The sequence below is a fragment of the Sapajus apella genome, unplaced genomic scaffold (assembly GCF_009761245.1).
Source record: "Sapajus apella isolate SASKATOON/1434 unplaced genomic scaffold, GSC_monkey_1.0 scaffold22, whole genome shotgun sequence".
In the NCBI taxonomy this organism is placed as follows: domain Eukaryota; kingdom Metazoa; phylum Chordata; class Mammalia; order Primates; family Cebidae; genus Sapajus; species Sapajus apella.
In genome coordinates this window covers 25,230,302-25,249,910 of record NW_022436962.1, presented here as the reverse complement: position 1 = coordinate 25,249,910, position 19,609 = coordinate 25,230,302, and the positions used below count along the sequence as shown (strand labels likewise).

At 34.8% G+C, this 19,609-nt stretch overlaps 1 protein-coding gene across 2 annotated transcripts in view; it reads right to left on the bottom strand.

The window, feature by feature from the left end:
* Positions 1–19,609, bottom strand: part of DISP1 (dispatched RND transporter family member 1) — a 166,296-nt gene that overhangs the window by 68,476 nt on the left and 78,211 nt on the right. The window contains exon 1 of one of the 2 annotated variants that reach the window (XM_032289341.1): positions 10,167–11,167. The exons of the other annotated variant lie outside the window; for it this stretch is intronic. The gene's annotated coding sequence lies outside the window, so the exon portion shown is untranslated. Of the gene's footprint in view, positions 1–10,166; positions 11,168–19,609 lie in introns of those variants that run through there. 2 annotated transcript variants of the gene reach the window in all.

Genomic DNA, 19,609 nt, shown 5'->3' with positions numbered 1-19,609 from the left:
AAGAGTTTTATCATCACTGCTTGATTGAGTAATGAGAATATAAAAACGTGGAATGATGCTTCCTATTTTAAAACCATAATTATGCTTTTAAATGGAAACAGATATTTGTAGCTTAGAAGAAACAGCATGGGTAGGTCTGAGTTTGAAAGTTGACTCTCATAGTTACTAACTTTGAGAACCTATATCAAAATACTTAAACTCTCAGTCTAAGTCTTGGTTTCTTCTTAGAGTTAAATTTGTTTGAAATGCAAATTAATGCAACTTTAAGAGAGCAATAGGGCACCACTTATAAAAATTTAAGGTACCTTTATCTTTTAACCCACAGCTCTACTAGGAATTTATCCTTTGGATATACTTGAACAATGTGTAAAGATGTTGACTGCACCACGTTTACAACAGCAAAAACTAGAAACAACTTATTATCAGGAGGGAACTTATATTTCATCATACCCATATTGGAGTATTCTGCACAACAAAAAGGAATGAACTAGGTCTGGATGTACTGCTCTGAAAAGATGTCCTAAGAGCATCATTATGTGTAAATAAAACTTAGCTGCAGAACAATCTATATGATATAAATCCATCTGGTTAGTAATATATAGAATTACATGTATGTGTGTGTGTGTGCGTATGTGTATATATATATATATATGAAACACTATACACACACACACACACATAAGAGATTGCTAATACCCTTGTATATATAACACTATGTATGTATACAGATATATATACCTTGTAATACCCTTATATACATAACACTGAACACATACACAGTTTCTAGGAGGACGTAAGAAAATGCTGACATTGTTTCCTGCTGGAGAGTTGGACTGGGCCACTTAAAAGAGTAGCAAAGACTTTCACATTTTACTTTCTGTACTGCTTGCAACTTTTATTACATAAGTTTCTTTTTTTACCATAAATATTACTAAAACAACATATAAAGTAAGGTGACCGAGAGTGAACAAAAGGTAATTAGTACTAAATGTAATTATTACTAAAATGTAAAATGAAAAACAAAATTACTTTACCTAAAAGTTAACTAGACATTCACTGGATACATTTTAAGTTGTTTATCTTTTGATACAGAACTGCTATTTTACAATGATGCCCTACACAATATATCAAATAACTGGATAAAGCAGGAAAGAAAGGAAGCTAAGGAGCAGGAACAGATGAACACAAACTATTTAGACAAAGGGTTTCATATATCTTATCTCCCAGCTTCCACATTTTTTAAAAGACAATTAATTGATGGCCCAAAGGTATCTATGAACCAAAAATCCATGACTAATCCTGTAATCATTAACACAGACATACAGAGAAGAAATATAGAGACAATTCAATCGTACTGAAATGTAAAGAGAAAAGTGTTATCAGAGTTCCTGTGATTAGATGGTTCTAAATAATGACATCTGACTCTTGTTTGGAACTTGGGAAATATACATCTAGAAAATAAATGGAAATAATAATGCTTCAGACAAAAAGTTGCATCTCATTGAAAATGCTATCAGGATTATGATAATTTCATTTTGTCAACAGACAATCATATATAACCTAAGGATAGAAATATGTCCTGAGACATGCATCATCAGGTGATTTCATCACTGTGTGGTCATTGCACACTTACATAAACCTAGATACTGTAGCCACAGCTAGACTATATGGTATAGTCTGTTGCTCGTAGGTTACAAACCTATACAGCACGTTACGATACTAAATACTGTAGACAATTGCAATGCAGGTAAGTATTTGTCTACTATACATACCTAAATATAAATAATAAAAAATTATGATAAACATATCTAAACATAGAAAGGTAATGTGTTGTTCTACAGTGTTACCATGGCTGGGCCATAGGAGTTTTTCAGCTCCATTATAATCTTATTGGACCAATGTGGTATATGTGGTCTGTCACTGACCAAAATGTCCTTATGTGGCACATGACTGTATCATACACCAAAACATGTTAATGACACACAATTTGTACAAAGGATGCAATCTAACTAGATGGCACCCAGAATACAAACAGCCTTAAGAAAACCTCATAGCAGCTACTTGGAATTGGCGGTCAGAACTGCTAATATGGCCAGAAAACTGCCAAGGTAAAATATAAATGTACTGTTGAAGAGAATTCACAGACCTGTTCCAATTACCACAGTAACCACTTAGCAAAGCCATCACTATCCTTAACAAACACAGGGCTCATATAGCCTGAAGGAACATCATTTTCATCCCCATCAACTGTTACAATTGTATGCCTCTTTGGTATTTCCAAAGCACTTTCTCACAAATGATCTCACTTGAGTTGATCCTCCTAACAGCCCTCTGGAAAAACAGGGGTAGCAGGCATTACCACTCCATTTTGCAACAGAAAACAACAAAGAGATTCTAAGTAAGGTGCTCAAAGTCACATACTGATGACAAACGGGGAAGCTAGGAAGCATGATGCCAAGGTTTTGAGAGCTTTCTGATAAACTGCATTCTGTAGGCTCAGATGATGTATTTTAGAATAACTCTTTGCTTCACCAGATTCCTAATACCAAACTTAAGAAAAAATGGCAAGACTGTATCACAAATAAGATCCCTTGTTGTAGCCAACCATGCTTCCAAATACAAGGTTCATCTGGAGATGCAGTTAGAACGTAGATTTGATACAGTACATCAGGGGTGGGGCAACAAGCCTCCAACAACGTGACCATAATGCTGATACCTGGAACACATTTTGCATAGCAAGACAAAACCACAAACTAGGTGGGGGAACTACAAGGGAATATGCCTCAGTTGTGCCAAGATATGCATAATTAAAGCAGAATGAACAAAAATAAGTAGGGAAATGATAACAGTTGACAGAAATAAAGGCCCATTTTTCTATTGAAGGCAGAAAAATGGAACAAATTTAACAACAGAGGTTCTAATTGGTAATCAAGTTTAATTATGGCTTATATTGTGACTCCCAAACTGTTTTGTGCATGCAAATAACAGCTGTTAAGATTTTTTTATCTTTTTAGTGCAACTCATAATCAGACTGAAGCACTCTGCCTAGTTAACTGAGACACATTTTCTTTTCCCCTCTCAAGTGGCACTAGATATCAAAGACAGGTATATAAAGAGACCTTAAGTCTTTTTTCCCATCAGGTATAAAGGCAGGACTTGTATCCATTATTTACCAAAGCTGTTTTAATATGAAATGGTTCCTCTACAATTGCTTCATGCTTATCCTAAAATGACGGACTAATTTATGATTACTGGAAAATGACGGACTAGTTTATGATTACTGGTATGATGTTGGCCTATTAATATTAACATTTGGGAAGCCGAGGTGGGTGGATCATGAGGTCAGGAGTTCAAGACCAGCCTGGCCAACATAGTGAAACGCTGTCTCTACTAAAAATACAAAAATTAGCCAGGCATGGTGGCACATGCCTATAATCCCAGCTACTTGGGAGGCTAAGGCAGGAGAATCGCTTGAACCTGGGAAGTGGAGGTTGCAGTAAGCCAAGATTATGCCATCGCACTCCAGCTTGGACAACAGAGAGAGACTCTGTCTCAAAAAAAAGGAAAGAAAATTTTAGTGCTATGGACAGAGAAATAAATAGGTGCTCTAGATGCCGACAGAAATTGATGAAGAACTATAAGCGTTTCTGCAAAGGGGCTATATAAAGCCAAATCAAATAAGCTTTGTCTCTAAGAATATTTTTCCCTTCAAAGGGCTGTTAAGATGTCTTTTAAAAATCATCTCACTATGTCAAGCCACTTTTCTCACAATACTCCTATAAATATATTATTAAACCCATTACAGAGAAAACTGAGTCAAAAATATTAAAGTAATATGTTTAAAGTAATCCAAATCACATGATTCAATGTCACACCAGTATGACTCTAAATGTAAGGCTTTTCCACTACCTCAATATGTCTCTAGAGCAATGCCAAGTCCAACTAGCTTTTATAGGACCACTAGAGCCTACTGATATAAAATTCTGTCTGAAGGTCCGCATGAAAAATAGCCTATGAATTTGATATTTCCCAAGACAGCTTTAAAAGGTACAATTCAGCATTCAAAAGTGTCAGAGACATAGTTCCCTAAATTAAGGAAAGGTGTTATTCATCCATATATCATATTTTGCAGACTTGAAAAAGCAAAGCAATGGATTGATCTTTGTTGTCATATAGTATATTGACTATTTAACAATAATATCAATGTGACCTGACAGAAAAATCTGGATCTTTAATGAAAGAATCAGACACTTTTAAGGAACTAGAAGGATGATCTTAAATAAAGAGCTAGAATCTTCTTCCCCTCTGAGACAAATTACATTTTCCTATTTTTCTTTAAGTTCTTAAACTTTCTACTATTAAGCTCTCCTTCATGAGAGTACTTATAAATAGCTTCACCAAATCACTTATAAACATTTGATATGTTGCAAAGGACTATACAAAAATAAGGTGTTAATTCTAGTATTCCCCTTAAGCATAAACTGCGGTAAGTTGAAAGCCATTTTCACAAAGAAACTAATAACATTATACATTTGAAGATCTATACCACTAAATATATATTTCATAAGAAATATATATTTCTTATATAACCACTAGGTATTAGTTAGCTTTCTGCCACACTATGAGAAAGCAAACTGATTTCCAGGGAATATGAAAATGAAGGGTTACTATTCTTTTACAATGAGAACATACTGTTCTTAATATTCAATTTATATTATTAAGTAGGTAGTTTCAACTTATGATGATGAGCACCACCTTTGAAAATGAAATACATCTAACATTTTTAGATAACCTCTGTTAATATGATTGCATACATGATATATATTGATAGAGGCACTAAGATATTGGATAAACTGTAAATGTTTTGTTCCAAAATTCATGGTATTTACAAACAGCTTAATGATACAGAAGAAAAATTAAAGTTTCCAGATAAAGTTTCCCCCACAGTTACAATAACAAAAAGTATGAAAGTAAAATAATTTTAATGATATTACAGTACATCTGCCATAGCCCTACATTTGGAAAGAAGTATTACTGCTAGAAATGAGTTAGGTTGTAAAACCAGAAATTTACATATGTAGGGGTGAGTGATAGAAATTTCAGGGTTGTAGAAACATGAATTTCATTTTTCTCATTTTGTTTCACATCCAATGTTCCTTTGGTCTAATTGGGAACAGAAATGTGGGTATAAAATGAAGTTTACCTCTTTCAATCTCAAATAAATGGTATCAGTGATATCCTCCATTTAGCATGAACACTTATCTTCCATAATTCAAGAGCACTCTCACGTACTGCAATTATTAAAACACTTTTCAGAGATCTCTTTTCCAGGTTCATCCACAAAAATTATCATTCCATTCAATATTCACCACTTCTCTCCACACTCAAGTTATAAGTACTATACCCATGAGCATCAGTGCCAGAAAAAAAGAGGTAGGGGAGGCTTCTTATATCTTTGCATTTCTATTTCAGATGAATTTAAATTCCATGAAGCTGCACTAATTTCTTTTGAACCCTAAGTTTGGAGAATTATGTGAAATTGTATAGCCAAAAATATACAAAATAAAACTAGAGAAACTTTCTATAATCAGGGATGTCAACCAATGGCCATTAAAAAAAAAAAATTCTACAAAGTTCTCCTATATAAGTAGTTATCTAACCCCAAAACCAGCCAAAGCATTTGTCTAGACTCTGCCACAAGTCTTAATGTATGCATTAAATACGATGAATATTCATAAAAAAAATTACAAGTCTATCATAGCAGTCTCAACCCTGGCTGCACATTAGAATCACTTTGGTAATATTAAAAAAAAGGTCGGGCGCGGTGGCTCAAGCCTGTAATCCCAGCACTTTGGGAGGCCGAGGCGGGTGGATCACGAGGTCAAGAGATCGAGACCATCCTGGTCAATATGGTGAAACCCCGTCTCTACTAAAAATACAAAAAATTAGCTGGGCATGGTGGTGTGTGCCTGTAATCCCAGCTACGCAGGAGGCTGAGGCAGGAGAATTGCCTGAACCCAGGAGGAGGCGGAGGTTGCGGTGAGCCGAGATCGCGCCATGGCACTCCAGCCTGGGTAACATGAGTGAAACTCCATCTCAAAAAAAAAAAAAAAATTATAGTAAAAGGGTCCTGGCCCTAGAGGTCCTGATTTAATTCCTATTGTAGTGAAGTGTGGGCATTGGCATTTCTTTTTTTTTTTTTTTTTTTGATACGGAGTCTTGCTCTGTCGCCAGGTTGGAGCGCAGTGGCACAGTCTCGGCTCACTGCAACCTCCACCTCCCGGGTTCAAGCGATTCTTCCGCCTCAGCCTCCCGAGTAGCTGGGACTACAGGTGCGTGCCAAACACCCGGCTAATTTTTGTATTTTTAGTTGAGATGGGGTTTCACCATGTTGGCCAGGATTGTCTCGATCTCTGGACCTCGTGATCCACCCGCCTTGGCCTCCCAAAGTTCTGGGATTACAGGCGTGAGCCACTGCGCCCGGCGGGCATTAGCATTTCTTAAAGCATCCTGGGTGATTTTAACATGCAGTCAGAGCAAAGAGCCACTGATTTATACTTTATATAATTAATCCTGATCAATTTATAAGAGCAAGCAACTGCCACTCAAAATATTTAATATTCTGAAAATACTGCTTGAAATGCAGAATATTGCTGCATATTAGAAAACAGTTGGACCTGGTACTCTAAACTATCTTTACTTTTTTTTTTATTGCTGTTATTACAATGAAGAGATTTCATCTGCAGTACTTCTTAAGTTGGGAGGGTGGGGACAAGGGTGCAGCAAGGAGAAAGTCTTAATAAGATACTGGCATGAGCAAGACAACAGTGCAGACTTTATGTAGAACAATGTTGTGGAAATGTGAAACAAGTTGCAATATAGCGCTTGTGTTTTTTATCTTTTGAAGAAAATGTGGGAAGTAGCTAACTTGACCAATGAGTTTATTTAACACTCAAGAAAAAGTACATCCTCAATGTCTGGTCAGTCTCTAAAATGAAGGCTCAAGATCCTCCAATAAAAGAGTGTTCCCTAAAGTTCCATGCCAGGAAAAAAACAGATTTCTGGTGGCATTTTAAGCATCTTAAACTTTCCAATTCTAGGGTTAGACAGCCTCCAGATACCAGGACTGTTATTTAGCCTCACATCCCCACCAAATAAGAATTACAAGATGGTTTGTGAATAAACAGGATCCTTAAAGTGTGATAGGTGTGTCTTTAGGCCATGAGATTTCCTTTGAAACTATTTTGTCTCAACTAAAATCACAAAATGGGTGGTTTTACAACTGAGCAATCTATCTGTATCCCTATAGCTCTTCCCCAGTAGAAACAGGATCATATTATTGAGCTTAACAAACGTTGAACACATCACACGCATGTCTAAAATATAGCATGAATGTTTAATACTACACACATCTCAAAACCTCAAAACTTAGCAGCCCAAAGGAAAAAAAAAAAAACATCACAGAGGTAAATCAAACTAAGAAAATTTTACTCCCACACATTGTTAGGCAAAAGAATGTGAGAGAATTTAAAAAATGTCCTTCATAAAGCCAAAAACTGAGATCAATCACCATAAAGCACTTAAAAGTTGTTTGATTTAGATGGTAGTGTGTTGTTTTTTAATACCACACTTAGAATTATCTAAACTTTTCCCACAAATGTTGAGTATCTAATATCAGGCCCCACTCCCTGCTGTTTTGTGAAGTTTGAGAAGTAGCAAATCAAATTTCTTAGAGCAGCTCCCCAAATGGGTTCTTCCCTGCAGAGTCTAGCAAATAATGTCTTATGAGTATCCTTTAGTCTACTGAGCAACCTGGGAAACATCACTCAAGGTATTTGTATAAAATACAATTAAAGATGTCCTTTTATGTAAAGAACTCTGAGATTTGCTTCAAGCTTAGAAAAAGATCAAATTTATAAAGACTTTATTCTAACTTGAATTGAATCAGTAAATTAACTCTTAAGAAAAGCCTACGTGCAACTTTTATAAATCTTTCTCTATGCTTTAAATGATTACTATAAATGCTCATAAATTCTGCTGTTTGCTTTCTTGTACATATTAGATGAACTGAAATTACATTTATTATGGATGTAATTCTTGTTCGCTTAAAACATTATTAAATTATATTTTTCAGTTAAATATCCTTATTTAGCAATCATTTTAGTAAGCAGCTACTGTGTTCCTTATAAACAGTTTTCTTGGAATCTAAATATGAGCCTGTAATACATAAGCCTGTTTAATGGTGATTAAAATGAGAGAATAGAAATTAAGATGGAGAGAACAAAAAGCCACCCTCTTCTTCAAGTCTAGCTTTTCTAATTTATTTTAGTTGCTCTGTCTTACATTCTTTTCCAAAGGCTGACAGGCTAAGGAGCTCATGTGTCTTGATCCTAAACAACTCAGTTTTGCTTCCTGTGTTAGAATGTAATCAGGAATTACATTTTTTCAAAAATAAAAAAATGTTCATATCAACTATATGTCAAGGCTGCCCATCAGCCACACTGAGTTATAAGAATCATTCAGCAAGAACTCTCAGATCCAGTCCCAGAACTCAAAGCAGTTAGAACGGAAGGTAAAGAAGTGATGTATGGCAAACACTGAAAAGCAGATTTCCCCAAAAGGCTTAACTGGTTCAATATAAACTACAAAGGCAAGTAAGATTAGATTTAAATTTTAGATGAATCCATTTGATAATACATATTTCCCAGACTGAAGCAAGGTAAACATTTATTTTCTAAACTACTTTGTAAGTCAATCATTTCAGACAAACATTACACATTTTTTCATAATCAATGCAACAGTTCATGATCACATTTCTAAAATTCAGGTGTAAGATGTGAGCTATATGAAGCATAAAAATATATTTTTTAATACTAAAACAAAAAGTTCCAAATAATGTCAAATCAATAATATATCCCAATATTGGATACTTTGGTAATGAAAGCAATCTAACATAATCTATGAGATGCAAGACTAAAAAATACATAAAATAATGCAATCAGACTGTTTTAACATTTTAGAAAGCAGAACTGTGTCACCAGATATTAAAACTATGGGAAGTAGAAAACGCACTACCTACAAGTGAAATACTCATACATTTAGAGCTTATTTACATAGTTTAGTGATTTCCCAGCCATCAAAGGGAACTACAGTTTTCTTAATGATAAATATTATGATCTAAATTAACCTTCTTATGGGTAAAAAGGACATATTTCATTCTTTTTCTTTCAACAAGAATACCTATTTGTAAAAATTTTTAGCAAAATTGTAAAGTATGTTCTCTATTTCTTGTGTTATGATTGAATAAAGGCATTTATGGTCAGTAATGTGCATGAAATATCTCAGTTTTCACTAAATTTCTCTGTTTAATTTTTAAATGTATTACCAAACTTAAAGATATTTCCCAAGTTAAACTATTTTGAATTTTTCTACCAGTTGCAAATAAATTATCCATTCTCATTTTAAGCAAAAGTCATTACAGTAAATATATTTTGACTTGTACTTTAGTGGTAAATCCAATCATAATGTAGTCACTATTGTAGTTACCATATAATGCATGAAACATTTAAACAACTAAAATATAACTTGAAGTCCTGTACCAAGCTGTGAATCTGAAATGAACTTTGGTAAGAATTACTTGCTGTTGAAGTTTAGTTCACAAGAGAGTATCTTCACCAAACTACTTTCTTTATAGGAGGGAAGATGCTGATAATTTTCTATTTTCTTATAATACTTAATTCACAAAAGTGGCTTATGTGATTCCTACAACTCTATCTTTATTTTTCTATCACCTGGTAATAGCCAGCACATATTTTCAAAATTTTCTGATTTAGATAGTAGTTAAATAAGAATCTCGAAGTACAAAACAACAAACTTCTTTAAAGCTTAGGTTTCCTTCCAACTTCACAAAGACATGACATTTTAATTAACTTAAGAAATCGCTGACCTTACCTTACTGTGCTGGAACATAATTTAAATAAACTTCACAAGATTTTAATGTGTTAAATGCCAAATGCTGTTCAAAGTTTACACTGAAAAAAACAGTGAGCTAGAATTTTAAATAAAATCCTAGAAACAAAGTTCAGCTTTAAATAAATTCTCCACAAATAACAAATTCACACATATTTCTTACACACATATTCACACAGCAAGAGTAAATGTATTACCTTTATGTTAAAAGAGGGAACTTCTCTGGCTCAGTTTGGTGCAAATGATTGCAGTAGCAACAGCGGTAACTGACTGCAGGAACACAGCACAGCAGAAAGCAATGAGTTGGCAGGAGCAGCTCCACAGAGGGGCAGGACAGACTGAATGACAAGCACATGCACATTGCTTTGAATTAGGCATGTTAGGGGCTGAAACTTTCAGTGTTTGCTCTCCAATAGGACAGGAGAGTTTTTCTCCTACTTAACCCCTTGGGGCAAGGTCTTAATAATGGTAACAGCTGGCATACAGAGGGGCTTGATCTGAGCACAAGGTCAGCAAGCCAGGATATGAAGGTGACATGTAATTTCTAGCCTTTTCCTGCTTCCACAGGGAAATTGCGTGAAGGACTGTTTTTAGTTATAATGTCCTTTGATCTTTTGGATTTTAAGTTACTTAGTAGATTAAAGCCATGTTAGTTGATATTATTTGCTTGCTTAGCCTGACTTAGGTGTTACAGATTCAGTTTTCTAACACACAGTGCTACTATATTTAAAATAACACAAATAAACACCAATCTGCGTTTATTTCCAAGTTCCAGGGATTCTTGTGTTCTTTCACAAAATGGCTCGAGATCCTACTTTTAAGACAGAAAGTTTATGGTTTTAAAAAGAGCCAGAATTTTCTTTTAAAATGTTAGAGCAGTTGTAAGTGTTTTTCTTCAATTTTCTTAAACAAAAGCAGCAGTTAAATAAATTTGACACTACTTTTTATAAATGTATGACCCTCATGATGTCAGCATTTAAAACCCACAACCACAACATAAAAGGCTTTTAAATACCTGCAAACAAATGTTTTAATTTTACAAATGACATCCCTTAGCAAAAAGTGATAATTTACTGAAACCATGATAATTTATTGTGAATTCTAACCATGAAATCTAACTCTTCATGACTTTGGTAATGAAAACATGTATCCAATTCTTTTAGTAGATTTACTGATTAAATATGAAGAGAATAGTTTCAAGTATTTCAAAAGCATAAACAAAGAAAAAAGTATAAAATTGGACTTCATCAAAATAAACTTTTGAAGATCAAAAGACATTATCAAGAAAATGAAAACACTCACAGAATGGGAGAAAATATTTGCAAGTCATATATCTTAAGAGTCTAGTATTCAGAATATATATTTAAAAGCTCTTACAACCCAACAATAAAAAGACAAATAATCCAATTTAAAAGAGGTAAAATGTTTGAATAGACAATTTTCTAAAGAAGATATACAAATGGCCAATATGCACATAAAATATGCTCAGCGTCATTAGTGATTTAGGGAACTACAAATCAAAACCACTTATAAGTGATATCTTATTAGATATCACCTCACATCCACCATTCTATTTCAAACAAACAGAAAATAACAAGTGTTGTCAAGGACATGGAGAAACTGGACCCCTTAAATACTGCTAGGGGGAATGTAAAATGTAAAATGCTTTAGCTTCTGCAAAAAACAGCTTGGCGGTTCCTCAAAATATTAAATGTAGAACTACCATGTGACAATTCCACTCCCAGTACACTTGATCCTCATTATTTGCGGATTCTGTATTTGTGAATATGACTATTCACTATAAATTATTTGTTACCCCCAAATAATCCCCACAGTGCTTTCACAGTCATTCAGACATGTGAATTGGCAGAGTGGTGAAAAATGTGAGTCACCCAAACAAGCCTACCCTCTTGTGTTTGGCTCTCATACTGTAAACAAGTCTCCCTTTTGCAGTCTATTTAGTGCCACATTTTTCACATTTTGTGCTTTTTTTTTTTTGGTGATTTCACTGTTTCAAATAGCCTCCAGGTGTAATGCTGAAGTACTGCCTCACTCTTTCTAAGTGCAAGAAGGCTGTGACAGGCCTTGTGGTGAAAATATACCTAGTTAGGTAAACTGCTTTGTGCAGGAATGAGTTATAGCGCTGTTAGACATGCACTCCATGTTAATGAATCTGCAATAAATGTAAGATGTCTTTAAAAAGAAACACACATGAAACAAGGTTGTGTATTGATCAATTGATGAAAATGTGACCAGAGGTTTACAGGAACCTAATCCTGCATTTCTCCTAAAACCAGTAAGACAGTACTGACTAATGCAGTGTTTGCAGTGACTTTATGAACAGAACTACCACAAATAATGAGAAGTGACTGTATATATCTGGGAGAAAATTGGTGCATACAAAAACCTGTACATGAATTCTTCTTCATAACTGCCAAAAGTAGAAACAACCTAAATGTCCATTAACTGATGAGTGGACAAACAACATGTGTAAATCTATTCAACAGAATATGATTCAGCTATAAAAATAAGGCAGCACTGATACATGCTACAACATGGATGAACCTTGAAAACACTGCACTAAGTGAAAAACAGGAACAAAAGGCCACATATTTTATGATTCCATTTATATGAAATATCGAGGAGAGGCAAATCCATAGAGACAAAATGTAGGTTAGTGGTTTCCAGGAGCTGAGGGGTGGAGACAGAGGATGGGGAGTGACTGTTAATAGGTATGGACTTTATTTTTGGATGATGAAAATGTTAAAGAATTAGATAATGGTGATGTTTGCACAATCTTGTGAATACACTACACTGAAATGTATACTTTAAAGTGGTAAATTTTTAGGTATGTGACTTATATCTTAATTAAAAAAATAAGGAAGGTATAAAGTTTCAGTCATTAGACCAGTGGTTCTTAACTTGAGTGTGCATCAGAATTCCCTGGAGGGCTGGTGAAAACGGAGATTTCTGAGTCCCATCGCCCAGAATTCTGATTCTGAAGGACTGGGTTAGGGCTTGAGAATTTGCTTTTCTAGTAAGTCCTCAGGGTGATGTGGCTACTGCCGTTCTGGGACCCACGTTCTGAGAACCACTGTATGTCTGAGCTACCAGAGGGTAGGAAAGGTAACTTTCATCTCTGTATCTCCTAAATTCACCTAAAACAGAGCCAATCTTGGAAGGAAAAGGACTGGGAAAAGGAAGAGTGAAAAGCACAAAAATAGTTACTTGAGGAAATATATTAAAGGAGTCAGTCCCTAAAATCTTAGTGTATGCTGATTTCATATGTATGCCAAATGCTGTAATACAAAAAATTTCCATGACAAAAAGGAATTCAAGAATTAAAATAAAAATGAAGGTATTTTAAGATTCTTTCATCATCTGACCAGTATTTTGGTGCACTTTACTAAAGCAGCTAATCCTATTTCACCGTGCTTGTCCTTCCAAAAAATGCAAACAAAGGTTCTAGAATTGTTGATCCTATAAAGAAATCCCTTAAATAAAGTGTCACAAAAACCAAAGACCTGTAATCTCTAACTCAAAACCATGTAAATTCTTATTTACATTTTTGGCAAAATTACAGATCTGTATGTCTAATCACTTCATTTAAGCATTTGGGGTCCATGTAAAAATAGACAATTTAAAGTATACTTTTGGTATCATTGTCACATGGGACACGTAATTATTTCACAAATGATAAAGATTATCCCCAATTACTTCAATATGTTTCTCAATGTATTATCTAGAGTGAAAAGAAAAGTGCTAGTGACCTTATAGTGCTCTAATATTTTCTGAAAACGGTATCCTTTTTTTCTTAGACCATACTATTTCAGTATCTTCGTTATTAGGAAGACAAGGGCATGGGGGAGGGAGAAAGAGACCAGAGCCGGCAGGAGAGGCACAACACTTGGTACTTTTTAAAAAGTGATAAAACATCTGCTGATTAACAAACTCCTTCCCAGCTGCACCTAGTCAAAAATGCAATTCCGGATTCTGTTACATTTATTAACATTTAAAATTCTTGTCAATGTATCTTTTTTTCTTAGCATTAAGTGTCGAACAATTATGAATAAGTAAATTGTGGTATATTGCAGACACTGCTTCAGCAGGATTTTTCTTTAGTATGGTCAAATCAATAGTTTAGTAATTTGGAGGTGCAATTTCAGAAGAACTAATCACATGAAAGTTCTGAGGATAATATTCTATATTATATTTTGATGTTTCCAGAGTGCAAATTGTTCCATACAATCTGAAAACTTCCAACCAGAGCATGATGCTGCCCAAAGCATTCATAGGACCCTGCTGGCTCTGAATTCAGTTTTTATGAATTTGGATATCACTGCAAATAGATAAGATAAACCCTAATTTTACTACTCAAATCTGGATTATTTAAGAAAAGACCAGCATTCAAAGTTGAATTAGTAAGTCTGGAGCAAAGACCATATTGCAAGCAAATTGGAGGAAAAAAAAATCAAGGAATGCTAAAATTCCTCCCCAAGAATTTGGAAATATGTACATCTGTCTTATATATTCCTCTTACCCAAAGACAGACATTTCTTAGGCTTCTTTCTTATCTTGTTTCCTGTTGAAAATTCTACCTCTAAAATCTACACTTTTTACAAAGGAAAACTTTATGACCTTGCCCGTCTTCCACAGTCTGACATCTTCACCCTTATCTTGACCTCCTGGCTCTAGAGTCTTTATCCATGTCTTTTCCTATTTTTACTTGCTTTGTGCTTAGTTAAGATCTCATCCTCAGCATTTATTTACTTCAGCAGCATTCCAGCCTTTCAAAGAGCTCCACTAAACTTGCTCTCCCTGCCCTTCTTTTTTTTTCTTTCTCTCTTAGGTTTAGAAATGTTACTGAAAAAAGTCACCAGACAAGGAAGCAGAGACCTAAAACAAATGCACACTCTCAACTCTGGAGGGCTTACAATGCGGCTGTGATTCATCCCATCTATCACAGATTCTCCACTGGAAATCCCCATAGGGATGGCCAAAAATCTTTCCCATGCCCCCTACCTTAACCTTCTCAGCAAATGATGCCACCTATTTTATAGGAAAGAATGAAATTATCTGACTAGGAGCTCCTTTAAACACTACCACCTGTACTTCAAACTTTTTCTGGGACTTGTCTCTTATCTCTCAGTGTCCAACCCTCTTTCCTGCTTATTAATTGCTGTATTTATACACTGTATCTTTGCTTCCCAATAAGGTAGCCACAAGCCACATGTGGTGACTTAATTTTAAATTGATTCACATTAAATGAAATTTTAAAATCTCAGTGTTCCAGTTGCACCAGGCGTCACATTTCAAGTGCTCAACAGTCATATGCGGTTCACGGCTTCTGAATCGGGCAGTACAAATAGAGAATATTTTCATCACTACAGACAGTTTTACTGGACACAGATGCTCCAGATCTTGACTACCATGTTTCTTTACTCTGTCTCACTCTGCCTCCAAGTTCATCTTCATTTTTCTGTCTTGTCAACTTGTTAATTGCTTACAAAAAATGTTTAGTTTTCCCTAACCTGAAAATTCCTTCCCTTGGCCTGCTAGTCCTCAGGCTACTTACCTATCTTCCTTTTCTTTGCCAGACAATACTTAAGGCTTACCCCATCTTATTCCTTCACTTCCTACAATCTTACCTACCATCTAATACAACTGTTTCTTCAAAAGCAAAACCCAGTGGTCCTTTCTCAATATTCATTTTCTTTACATTTCTTCATTTACCAATTTTGTTGGTAAATATTCTTTTCTCTTTACTCAGTTTCCATTATTCTAACATTCTCTACCTCTTTAATCACTATTCCGTTTTCTTGACAGATCCTCTTAATTGTGTTATTCTAAATTTTGAGCAATATCCAATGGTCTTGTCCTTTGAACTTTCTGCTTTATGGATTCCTGCCTATACTGTCACACTCAATTTCTATTATAAGTTCCATTTCTGCAGCTTCTACTCTTTAAGGACATTTCAATGTATATATCCTGCTAGCAGCTCTAACTCAATAATTTAAAAAATAATCTCAAATAACTTCTTGCTTTTCCTATTTCTATCCACCCTTTCAGTCATTTAAGCCCAAAATTTTCACTTAAATATTAATTTATTGAACAACAGATCTGTGCTGCATCCTGAGCTAGGGCAGGAGTCATCTCTGACCTTTACATCACTGTATACCCTTGTTCATTCATTTCCAAGTCCTAGCCGCTGTCACATATGACCATTCTTTCCATTGCCTCTGCCACTTTCTTAGATTAACTCTCCCGAGAATTACTACAACAGCCTAATATATGTGACCCTGTCTATGGCCTCCTACCTTTTCTATCTCATCTAAGCAACATAGAGCTTCTAGGTACATCATATAGGAGATAGAGCTGATCAAGCTGCTCTTCAGTCCAAAAAACACTCATGGCTCCCCCATTAGTTTAAACATCTTAGCTGGCACACAAGATTTTCCATTATCTGGGGCCTTTCCCCTCCCACTCACTGCCCTTGCCAAACAGAATTTGCCTTATTCCAAACAAGCTTTCATACACACTCTCACACCCTCAGTACTTGTGCTAGTCTTTCTACCAGCAATGGCTTTTGTTCATATTTCCAACTTCCATAATCCCATCTATTCTTCATAACACACAGCAAACAACATGAAATCTTCTCTGATCACCTAAGCCAGAAATTCTCTTTCTATTCTAAGTTATATATATGACCTGAGATCTCTCTTATGATTCTTAGCACGTCTTTTTAAATCCTAGTCATTTATATATCTCTTTTACCCTCTTAATCTATCTGTAAAGGGACGGGCTCTATTATTATCATTTTTATGCCCGTTAAGAAAAGGTATAAAGTGTATTACACATGTATTAGCTCAAATATTTATACTCAACAAATGTTTATCGAATAAGTGACATTTTATTACTAGTTATTACATATATCCTTTATTAAGCAGAATAAATACAGCATTGAAATGTAGCCTGCAAAATAATATTCAGCATACAAAATCCTATCTTACTGCTGATTTATATGGGCCCCACAATATGTTGCACTATTCTCAGCTCTTAAATTCTGAATACTAAACAGCTAATGAATAATAAGGAATGATAATATTTAGCTTTTCACCCTTTTCTCCAAACCAGTAGAGGCTGCTCTAGAAGCTAACATGCAAGCATATTCTTGGATAGCTTTTAAAATTGTATTTTTTGTTTTGAAGGTAGAATTTTTCCATGGCATCAGTAGAAATATTTTTAAACAAGGGAAAAAAGAGTTTTTTACCTATAGTGAGTCATTAAATATAAGTCTGTAGCTTAATTGCCAATTAATTTTTTTTTTTTTTTGAGACAGAGTCTCTGGCTGTAGCCCAGGCTGGAGTGCAGTGGCGTGATCATGGCTCACTGCAACCTCCGCCTCCAGGGCTCAAGTAGTTCTTGTGCCTCATTCTCCCAAGTAGCTGGGACTATAGGCCTGACTAAGTTTTGTATTTTTAGTAGAGACAGGGCTTCACCATGTTTCCCAGGGTGGTCTCGAACTCCTGAGCTCAGGAGATTCGCCCACCTTGGCCTCCCAAAGTGCTGACACTTTGGGAGGTGTGACCCACCATGCCCTGCCCAATTAATCTTATAGTAGCAAACATGTTTTCTGTGATTAAGTGTCCTGGAAACAAGTGAATCTGGGAAATCTTAGTTTTTATTCATTATGATCTTTGCTTCATTTGATTATAGACTAGGAAACCATATGTATTTTATCACTAATACAGAAAGTATTTTGGTCACCTAGAATGAAATTTACTTAATATTAATTTATATGCTACCAAAAATTCTAATAGAGATCCGAAACTGGGGTACATATTCTAAAGCAAAAATTATAGAGGTCAGTACATTTCAGAGAAAAGGTAGTTTTTCATTTTTCTGTGAAGAAAAAAGTCTATTTATTGCTTAAAAATAGGCAAAAATTCCAACCCTCCTTAACCCAACCAAAAAATTACCATTAAGAAAACTTTTTAAATGAGGAAACTAACTCAAGCAGGTTAGTTTATTACAGATTTCACATTGGAATTTAGGGGAACATTTTGCCTTTAACAAGAGCTTTTCTCCCACACAAAGCATAGTGTTATGTTTTAGAGGAGAGAAGGCTCATATTTGATAGTTTTATATCAAAAGCAAGCTGAATCACTTCAGCCATAACAAAATAAGTAGACTGTAGATCATCTAAAAACACAATCTGTGCTTCACTATGATTTAAAAGCAAAGCACAATAAATCCATGGGCTCTGGAGAGTTTCCAAAATATTTTTGGTTTGTGATACAGCATTTCAAAATGTAATATTTTACTTTTACGATAAGAGACTCTTGGCAGGAGATCTACTCCTTGAATGAAGATCACTATATCTTTAATCTAATCAGAACATTCTCTTTAACATTTTCAGTTGTATTTTGTTACCAAACTCTAAATGAATCTACATGAATGTGGTATGCATATATTAAGAAAGGTTATAACTAATAAACTGAAATTTTCTGTAAGATATCCAATATTTAGAGAAGGTTATATTTACTTTATGTCATGAAATAAAAATAATTGCAAGTTAATTTTCCAAAAGTTAAACTTTGTAGGAATATAAATATCACCTGCATACAAACCCCCGTCATCATTGCTAAAAGATTAACTATAACTTAGATTATAGTAACATTAAGAAAATTACACATCACATTCCCCAAAATAAAATGAATGTGTATGGAAAAAGAGAAATGAAAAATCAAATCCCATTTTATTTATACTTTCTGTAATATGTGGTAATATTTTTGGCAAGGAAAGAACCTTAAACTACCCAAACTCTAATATAGAAAGCATTAGGGTTAGTAGGGTTATATATTCCACTAATACAGAGGGAGCAGTTTTATATGTTGAAAACATGTGCATTAGTTATTCAGAAGTTCAAACAGTTCAAAATTATGTCATGCTATGTCTAGTTCAGAATTTGTTTATACAACATAAAATTCTGCAAGATGGTTGTAAAAAGATAAGAAATAAGGTAATGACAAATGGGCAGGAGTACGGAGATTTATCTGTATCAGAATTTAAGAGTATGAGAAATATGCTAGAATATTTTACTTAGGTCTCCTAAAAAACCCTTGAAAATATACCAATACAGATGTGTTGTTAGGCTCAAAACTTAAGCATGGCTGAAAAAGTACATTTATAAATGGCATACATTAGAAACTACAAGTAAGTCGTAGAAGGCAAAAGGGTATCCTACCATATTTAAGGGCAACATGTCATTAAGCTCAGCAAATACCATTTCAAAAAGACTGAAACAAAACTCATCACAATTGATTGGCATGCTCCACAATCAGGCTCTTCAAGACTAAGACTGAAAGCCTTAGTCATATTTATTGCAAACTCCAATGCTGAAAGCCTAGACAAGTCCTAGCTGACCATTACCATCCCTAAATGGTAGACTTTCCTGGGCTGTTAGCCAGAATGAACCTCCTGGGTGTGGATCAGTAAATGCTCCAGTTCGTGTTGTGAAGTGAGAACACAAGAAGGCAGCTGTCCCAATGCCATATCAAGCAACCATATGTCTGCCATAAAGTATGCTACTATGTTGTGGCATACCCGAAAGACTCAGAATGCTATAACTGGGGCTAGA